Raw genomic sequence first — 9825 nt, 5'->3', positions numbered from 1 at the left:
TACACAGTGAAGGTAACTGGTCATAAGCTCGAAGTCAAGAGCTGATTTGAAATGGAATTTTTATGGAGCCAATTTTTTTGGTTGCTTACAGTTAATTGCTTTGTACCTAATTTAAGTCCCACGGGGAGCAATTCTAATCTCCCCCAGCAAACTTCACCTTAAATGAGGCTGATCTGTAATCCTATTCCCTGTGTCCATGTGTCCATCGGGAAGTGTCATGGGACATGCCAAGTTTCTAAAGGATACTGTGTGGTTTTATCATCCTCCAAGCACTTTACTTGGAGCAAGGAAGTGAGTTGTTTTCCTGGACATGCGTCAGTTCACTGTCCCAAATAAAAGTTATGAAAAGATGTTGAGATTTATATTAACTTTACTTGTTCAAACAATAAATCACAGTTGCCTGGCAACTTGCAAGAGATATGATGCTGTAAAGGGAATGAGTGGAAACAGAGGAAGAAATGAAACGCCACAGGGCTGCAATAATCGGGAGGAATCCAGATGTTGCCACTAGCCAGTGGTTCTCAAAGTGTGGTCCCTGGACCAGCAGCATCAGCCTTGCCTGTGAATTTGCCGTAACTTGTAACAAGTCTCCCAGGTGACCAGGATGGACACGGAAGTTTGAGACACGCTGAGCTAGAATATGGGATTTTGCTGAAATAGAATCATGAAATGAGTGTGGTCAGTAAAATACGACTCAGAAGCGGGTCAGGCTTTGGCTGAGATGTGGGGACAGAGGTTAGATGGGCAACACTGGACAGGAGGCTACTAACAGAAGTTTCCCCAAAAGGGCTATTTCCCATGTGGAGAAAGAGTGGAATTTTAAGTCAAGCCAAGTTGGGAACCAGTAGGTATAACAAGGATTACAGACAACATTCTGGGGCCTGGCATGGTTTTTCACTCCCTGCCTGGTTTGCCCTGGCATCTCTAGCCTGGAGAATGTTAAAGTCACAGAGGCCCTGACAAGGGAAGTGACCCACTGGAATCTAGCGGGAACAACTCTTTCATTTCACTTGTGAGACAATGCACCCAAAGCTAACAGTACTGAGATCACAGGGTATAAATAGGTAAGCTACGAGTAAAGGAAACAAAGAGACCTTTCAGAGAAACTCCATGACACTCTTTGAAACCATTCCAGTTTTGGTAGACAATGGGGGTTTCATTAGCCCAACAGATCTTTAACAAAGCATCGGATGCCTCTCTCTTATTCTAGAAATAGCAGTGGAGAGTTATTGCACAAAGGGAACCGTGCCAAGGATACCAAATTATTTTATAGCATCTAGAGTACATGAAGATGATGAAATATAGCTGTGAGGACGTGTGTCAAGTTTCCAGGGAACTTACTTTGAGCCATGGATTCCAATGATCAGGGTGGTCTCCCAAAATGACTTCACTATTAATCATGCGTTGATTAAATATTAAACAAGATTGGATCATCGTTTGTCTCTGGCTCAGAGCTTGCCAGGAATCTCTCCTTCCTGGAGGTCAGAACCAAACAGCTTATCAGTGGTAGGGGTTCATCAGAAAGGACCCATTGCCCGAGAAGAGGGGTCCTCACACTTAGAATGCATCCAAATCTCCCTAGAGAGCTCATTAACACAGGTTGCTGGGTCCCCGCCTCCCGAGATGTCGTGGGTGGGGTCTGAGCATCTGCAGGTCTTAGGAGCTAAAATACGAACACCGCTGTTTCCGGGACCCCGTTTGAGGAGCAGTGGGGGAACGAATGCACTGAACAGCAGAGGTGCATTTCTAGGCTTGAACCCTAGGAAGGCGGCAGGAAGCAGAAACCCTCCACTGCTTAGAGCTGGCCTCCAGGAAGGAGCGATGCCCCACAGCTTTGGAGGATTAGCGGAGGTGACTTCTGGAAAGGTTAGAGGCGGGCGTCCTGGTGCCCGAATGACTTTTTCAAAGGTCCTGTTTCACCAGGAATCCAAACAAAGACCCTCCAGGGAATGATCTGGAGCCTGTCTTCCCTACCTGCTGTGTTCCTGCCCTGTGAGCTCATCCAGGCTGGCTGCTTGTTTCCAGAAGGTTCGCCGGTGACTGGGCAGTGGGTGGGGAACTCCCCTCTGCCGAAACTCCTCCGAACAGTTTCTGGGGTGTGGCTGCCCGGAAAAGGGTGACCACCCATAGAGGCTACTTGTAATCCACACTGTGACACTGAACCCACCATCCATGTCACCTATTCCTCAGACACCTTGGCCCCTCTGGGGCTCCTCTGGTCCCGGGTGGAGCATGAGGTGCCCTCAGTGCTGGAGGAAAACTTCTGCACGGAAAAGGACTTGAGAGCAGAGAGAAGCTCTGGCTTGTCAGGCGGCAGCTGGAACTTGATTTCCTGTGCCCGTTTATCACTGTGTCACTCTGCTCCCAACCCATCACCGTCAAGAGTCCCTTGACCACCCAGAGCCCAGTGACCCGAGAGGCAGCTTTGACTTGGGCCGGGTGGAGGTTAGAGGGGATGTAGCCTGCAGAGGTGGTCTGTCCATCCCAGCCTACCCAAGATGTCCCCACTAAAAGCCACACATGGGAGGAAGACAAGACGGGCAGCTGCTAGGAGCTAGGACTATTTCTAGTGGTCACATCACACCCAGCTCAGTCAGGTCCACAGCCCACTGGGGAAGGTGCCTCCACCAACATGTGGAGGAAGGGCTGGGGGCGGGGATTTCCAGGGTCGCTTCATACCCTTACCTTTCTTGCCCAACAGGAAGAGGAATGACTTATGTGAGTAGTGACATTGATGAGAGTGTGACCATCACTGGCCAGGACTCTATTAGGCAAGGTTAAAAAGTTCAAGGTCCCTGCTCACACACATTCCCCTCATTCCCTGGTTTCTCTCGGACTAGCCTGAGTCCTAGAGCAATGGGCTCTGTGTTCTTGGTGTCTGCGGGCCACCCCCGGAAGGACCACCCTAAAGCCGGGAACTTTCTTCAGCGTCTCGGCTTGGAAGGGACGGACCTGTGAGCCCTGCAGGGCAGACTTGCCGTCTTTACTCCCGTGGACGCCCTGCTACATTCTCTGTTCTACGTGTTAGAGAAAGTCCCAAAAGAAACGACACTGTGGTCCTAACTGAGCAACATGTGTGTGTTTCATCGACCTGAATTCTCCAGGAGAAGAGAGCTAGGTGTTAGGATCTGGGCACCCCACATTCCCCAGTCACCCCACATTCCCAGCAAGATCGACACTTTCCCACATGGGCTCCTCTTGTGTCAGGATTTCCCAGGAGCTGTGGAGGTAGGAAAGGGACTTCGACTTGACCCTGAACATGCCCGCCGGGTGGGGCAGACGAGAGAGGAGCAGGGAGGCGCACAGGCGAGGGGCTGGGCCTTCCACACTCCCGTTCAGCTAATACCCGGTACCCGGGCCTCCACGTGGAGTGGTAAATGATGCCAACGAGGTGAACAGGGCCCACTGGGAATTGGGGGCAGGCAATTCTTGGAAGTCAGGGTGGGCTGCCAGCCTCTGGTAGGTTTGTCCACAGGAATCTACACCCCAGAACTGAGCTACGGGTCAGAGTTAGATCTTTTCCTGACCCTGCTTCCAATAAGGAGAAAGGTACCACCAAGAGCAAAATTCATTGGGATTGGAACCAAGATCAGGAAGTTCAACGCACTGCCCCCCAGGAGAAGGGTGCTCTGTAATATAGAGGGGCTATTAGGTGGTAGCGGTATCCCCGAGTACGGGGTGGCCCATTGGGGAGCACTAGGAGTAATGAAGAGCAAGGGTGACTCCAGGACGGTAGGGAGCCCGGTGGTCAGCGGGTGCCGTCTTCCTTGGGACACAGTCCCGAGGGGCAGTGCTGGGGGTGGGAAGTACTGACTCTGAGCTCTTCCTGTCTCAAGCCAGCCGGTCTGGGGACTGAGGCCTGAAGCTACGGGGATCAGTAGAACAGGCTATAGAGACTGAGAGCCTGCCTTGGGAGGACACAGGGAAGCGAGAACTTTTGTGACATGCACTCATCACGAGGGCCTGGGGACCCAGACAGTCATCTTAATTTTGGTCACTGCCTGCTCCACACAGACCTGGGAATGCACCTTGCCCAAGCCTGCCGACGGTGACTGGTGCTGGCACCCACAGTTGGCACCACTGTGATGGGACAGCCTCCCACCCACCCCAAGACACAGTCAGGGTGTCTTGGCTCCATTCTTGGAAGAGTTTTTTTGAATGAGTTAAAGGGGAATCATCTTCCTTCCCTGGGAAACTGCTGCTCCCTTTGTCTGCTTGCCTCTGGGCAAAATCTTTAGGCCTTACTTGCTGCTCTTCTCTGCTCCTCCAATAATAGCTCCATTGTTAGCAGACAGGACAGGAACGTGTGGCTCGGGGTCCTAGGGATCAGGGCAGGGTCTCGCCTTCTCCTTTTCTGTACATTCTTTTTCCCAGTTGTTTTCTGGTTGGTTCTCTTGGTTTGCCCTCAGTTGGATGGAGAAACAGACCAGCTGTTGACGGAGGAAATCAGCAAGCTGGTACTACGTCTTGAACTGCTCCGGTGAGCTGCTGTTTCCGTAACTTTTGGATCTGTCGCCACACATCCTGTCAAAAGTCCTTCAGGCAGGGAGCGCGCCCTCACTGTGCGTCATAGGTGAGCTCACTAAATGTGGTGTATACCATTCACAATCTGACCATTCGGGGTAACCTGTTTTTTATTATCGGGCATATTCACCCCTTTACCCTCCATTAAGATCATTTTTCATTTACGATTGTTTTTTGGTTCATCTCTTTGAGCCTCCCCTCTGCCTCCAATGACCCCAAACATCAGCCCCACCCAGCTTCTTCATTACTCCCTAGAAAGGAAGCAGAGAGGCGAGCAAGCTTGCTGTTGAGGAGCAGAACCCTGGTGATCTGGGGAGTACCGACGGTCAGGGAGACATACTCTCAACCCTCAAGGTGCAGCAGCTCCAGGAGTAACAGCTCCGAGAACATGGGGCCCCAAGCCCAGGGACTTGTTTCAGATTGGAGTCTCATCTCCTAGTGAAAACGCATGCATTTCTTTGTCTGTCTCAGCCTTTTCTTCAAGGCCATGTCGATAGCCACCCACAGCTGTTTAGTGGGCACAAACTAAGGTTTGTGGACCAAGGTACTTGACCCCTGCGTCCTTCCTCTCATCACTAAGACTGTTCCTTCTGCCATCATGTCCCTTCCTCTAGTATGTGGCTGCCACTCATCAAATGTGTATCAGCTTGGTCTCCAACTCCCTTTGTTGAAATGTCTCCATTCTCCGTGCCCAAGCAGATGTTCTCCTCTCTCCATCACTGTCTATCCACCTTCTCTCTAGGGTTCAGGGTTCAAAACAAGGTCCGATTGAGCCACCAGGCTCTTCTCCCCAGTGGGGCCCTCACTGGCTTCCCTTTTAATTACACTCCTCAGCACTTGTCCGAGTGATTCATATCCTGCGTGCTCCAGGGCATCGCCTGGGGACCGTTGAAAACACACAGATCTGACCCCACAGACCCAATCGGACTCTCTCTGGGTGAGCTACCAGCAGCTGCGGCTTCCCGGAGCTCCACAGGTGACCCTCATGGCCAGGCTGGGTTGAGAATCACAGGTGACATACAGATGGCTGATTTTAGCATTTCATCGCACCTTGCTGTTGCTACTCAGCTGTTTTATGAGCCTAGGCTTTGCAAACTCCCAGAGGCCATGTCCTCCTTCCCTCCCTAAGCCAATGTTAGGTACAGGGCTGAGACTTTTCAGGGACTATTTCGATGGTTCCTTCTGTAAATAGTAAAATTACCTATGAGTTCACCGACCACTTTGACACCTTGACTGAGCCAGGCAGGCACTGGAGTTCTGACGATGAAAGCAATGAGCCTGTTTAGACTCGACTCATCAGCTAACAGGTAATGTTTGCTCAGAATGTTATTTGCTGGGATTAAGATGACTGACTGTGGCCCTGGCCGGTGTGGTTCAGCGGTAGAGCATCGGCCCAAGAACCAATGAGTTGTGGGTTCGATTCCGGTCAAGGGCACCCACCTCGATTGTAGCTTATCCCCGGCCCTGGTCGGAGTCATGCGGGAGGCAACCAGTTGATGTGTCCCTCTCACATCGATGTTTCTCTCTCTCTCCCTCCCACTTTATCTGAAAACAAATAGAAAACTATTCTCAAGTGAGGATTAAAAAGAAAAAAAGATGCCTGACCGTGACAGAGGAGAACCGAACATGGAAGATGTCCCTAATTTGGGGAAGAATGAGGGATTTCTGAGTATCTTGGGACAATTCAAGTATCTATGCTATCAACATTCCATACCCCCCAGATGCACCCACATCCCCCTGCCCCGGGTGACCCCAAGACGGCCACTCTGTTTGAGGAATCATGGGTGGCTTTCCTGCTAAAGGAAGCTACGGAAGAGCACGGAATGTATAAGCAAGAGCACGTGTGTTTGCTGTGCACTGACCGGGCAGGTCCTGGTGCCCATGGACAGGGCGTGGGCACAGGTCAGCCCTGTAGCCTCCTGCAATCTGTGGGCACCCCTCAGCCACACAGTCCTCTGCTCCCAGGGCTCCCCAGGTCACGCTGGTCAGAGGGGTTCTCTCAGGTGCCCACTCTGTCTTTCCCACGTCCTCTTTCTCCCCGGAGACATCCGCTCCTTCCACCCCTGGAGCCTGGTATTCCCAGGGTCTCTCCTTCCCTACATTTAGCAAAACCTGTTCGTAAGACTGGATCTATAAATGAATTCATAGAAAGGTGTACTTTACCGATAGAGCGGTTATATCGTACCCAATGCATAAGGAAACGAACTTTTACCAAGTTCACTGTATGTGCCGGCTCTGCTCTGTTGGGGGATAATTAACAAACGAAATGGAAAAGATCACTGGAGAGCGGGGTCGCCTACACACCTGCACACAGGCTTCTTGCCCTCCCTCCCTACAGAGTGAGCTCTACTTGTCACCCTAGAAGACCGCACAGTTAGTCTTGAGGTCAGATGCCACTCTGAGATCTGTCCTCTCTGAGCTTTTCCCTCTGACCACCCAGTTGCTTTTGTTCTCCACTCTTCCCAGACACACGGGGTTGCTTTCTAACCCGAGCCCCTGGTTTAAACCGTAAGTGCATTAAAGGTCAGTTTCCAGCGAGCATGACCACCTTGGCACGTGGTCATCTGACTGGAATGTGTCCTTCGGGAAGGAATCTAGATGCAACCTCAATCTCTGTGCAGTATCACTTTCTATAGGCAACACTACCCTTCCATGCGCACTGTGACAGCAATGCATGTGCCCCAGGAGACCATGAGAAGCTCCTACCTTATAGACTTGTGTGAGAATTCAATGCAATAATACAGGTGAAGAACCTAGAACCGTGCCCAGCTCACAGCAAGCACCCGTCCCCCAAAGGGCTATTCTATTCTGGTCCCTTCCCTTCCAACAGACCATTGCTAGTCTGGCTTTTCTGGGGCTACTCCCATTAGTACTAACCATCCATTTTCCTCCCCCATCCCACTCCTCGCTGTCCCTTCTTCCTCCTTTAATAAAGTTTCTATTAATGGTGGTGGTAATAGCAACGGAATGAAGAATTAATAGCAAATGTTCTCATCGTGCCCATTCATTATAACCACTTCCTCAGCATCAATAAATGAAAACGCGTTCTGGGGAGCAAGGCGCTCCCGCACGCTCCTCAGTTCCGGTTACTTCTGACTGTGAACGTCAACTGGAAATCAGATCTGTCTTGTCTGCACTTTGCTGTCATCAGGAATCGAATCACCTTTTCAAAGAGGTAGGGACCCCTGCTTGGCGCAAGCTGGCCCAGGGCTGTTGTCGAGAAGAAAAGCTGGCAAAATTGAGCTTCCAATATCCTAAGCATCTACTTAGGATGCTTTGTTAAGGAGAAGAAAGACAGTGATTATCGCTGAGATGCTAAAAGAAGCAATTTGTCACAACATGAACAGAGTTAAAGGGAGATCGAATTTGCAGCATAAAATAGCAGTAAAATGTAAACCTGCAGGCAGAGAAGGTTAAAAGTATGGGTTGCAGGGGCGGGGTGTCCATGGAGTGAATTGAAAATAAATGTGTCACTATGGAGAGGGCCAAGAATGTCTCAGGCACGTCAGCCTCCAGAAATACCACGTGACACTGTTGAACTGCGCTAGACCGAAACTGAACAGGGCGACGGCAAACTGCTCTGGCACAAGCCAGGTCACTGGTGACGTTCCCACGGGGGAGCCTGCAGGGGGATCCACCTGCCCTCATCTGCAGAAGAAAACTACCCCATCCTCTTCCTCTTGTTCTGTACTAAATATATTCGGTACCATGCTCCCCCTGAGACTGAATGCTCAGGCTCCACTAGCAGCTTGGGCAGAGCCAGCCAGAGTTTTGATTTTCTCTTGAATGGAACAGCTTCTTGGAAGAAGCTTGAGAGCAAATGGGTACCTACACTTTGCTTTAAGGGGGAAAAAAATCTATGATCAAGTTAAAAATGCACAGATAATGGGGGGGATTATTTGATTTACAAAGGATTCTTTATTCTCCATCCAGAAGGGAGGAGGTAGTTACTCCGAGGCACGTCCAGATTCTTCTAGAACTTTGAAAGGCTCCCGGAGAAGCTCGTTACCACCAGTGGGAACAAGAATGGATCATGTAAATAAATTCCGAGTCAGGGGCTCAGTCTGGTGTTGGACTGGATCTGCATTCTATAGGCACATTGGCTATTTGGGGATAGATAGAGGCCATCAAGGTCAAATGCTTAACCCCTAACTCGATGCTTTTATGTTTCATCCAATAGACCAGGTCTCCTCATGCTCCTTTAAGTATCTCCAGCTTCAAGGGGCACCTCCCATGTAGCGAAAGCTTAATATTACAGCTGGATGGATGGATGGGTGGACGGATGGATGGATGGATGGATGGATGGATGGATGGATGGATGGACGGATGGATGTTAACGATAATAATAAGACATAAATGCTCTGGCTAGTAGTTAGGTGGTAAATGTTCCAGAATCATTGACTATTAGATAGGCCCAGGCAGTGGTTTGGGTAGGTCAGCGATGAACGCATTGAGAAGGGATTCGGCTCAGTAGGTTCAAGATGTTTCCATATATATTCAGGACATACGTTTAAGAAGGGCAACAGGGATGGCTAAGAGTTACATATGACTTCAGTACCCAAGTCCATGGACTGAGTTCGTGATCTTAAAACTTCCCACAAGGGAAGCGTAGGCAGCGGAGCTCTGTTTATCACGGGCTGCCCGTTTACCCTGGCCCCTGAAACAGAGCCATTGGGTACTCGGACTGGGCTTATATTCCGGCCCAACTCCCCTGGGGAAGGAGGTGCTTCAGTGCCCAGGAGAGTGGGGTCAGTGGGAGGTGAGGTAGTCACGGTTGAACTGTTTCCTGGGCCGGGCTCAGTTGCCCTGGAACCTGGATCTCAGGATGGCTTGTTCTCTGGGGCTCAGTTCCGGGTCAGCTCGCACTTAAGTTGTGCGTTTCCTTGGAAGCCAGGTTGTCCCTTGGGCTGCAGTGTCTCTGGCATGGAACTTGGACAAACAGGAAGAAGGAGGCAATTTGGGGCTTAATTAGAGTTTCTAGAAGATCAGCAAGAATGACCACCCTCATTTATTAAGAACCTATGACTATACGATCGCTGCCGTGCTACAATTAGAAACATTAATATGATTAATATGACGACATCCTTTTATGAGGTTCCTGGTCTTCTTAGTTTTGTAAATGAGGAAACAAAGGATCAGAATCATAAAATGACTTTCTTAATGTAGGTGGCAGAGTCAAGATTTGGACCTCGGGTTTTGATGTACAGCCCACCCTCCTCCCCTTGTGCTCTGACTCCCTGGAGCGGCACAAAATCAAGGTGCCATGACATCCAGAGACGTGCTGTCGTGGCAAACACAGCG

The 9825-nt window shown here is 50.3% G+C and overlaps 1 long non-coding RNA gene across 1 annotated transcript; it reads right to left on the bottom strand.

The window, feature by feature from the left end:
* Nucleotides 1–379: 379 nt before the first annotated feature.
* Nucleotides 380–2292, bottom strand: LOC118640534. The gene is made up of 3 exons (XR_004961414.1): nt 1975–2292; nt 1342–1475; nt 380–651 (listed from the first exon to the last, which is right to left on the bottom strand). It is a non-coding gene; the product is annotated as an uncharacterized LOC118640534 (long non-coding RNA).
* Between the last annotated feature and the right edge of the window lie 7533 nt (nt 2293–9825).

This window comes from Molossus molossus, unplaced genomic scaffold (assembly GCF_014108415.1).
Source record: "Molossus molossus isolate mMolMol1 unplaced genomic scaffold, mMolMol1.p scaffold_m16_p_23, whole genome shotgun sequence".
NCBI classification, from domain to species: Eukaryota; Metazoa; Chordata; class Mammalia; order Chiroptera; family Molossidae; genus Molossus; species Molossus molossus.
The sequence above is the reverse complement of the archived record's forward strand: the minus strand, read 5'-3'. Positions and strand labels throughout refer to the sequence as shown.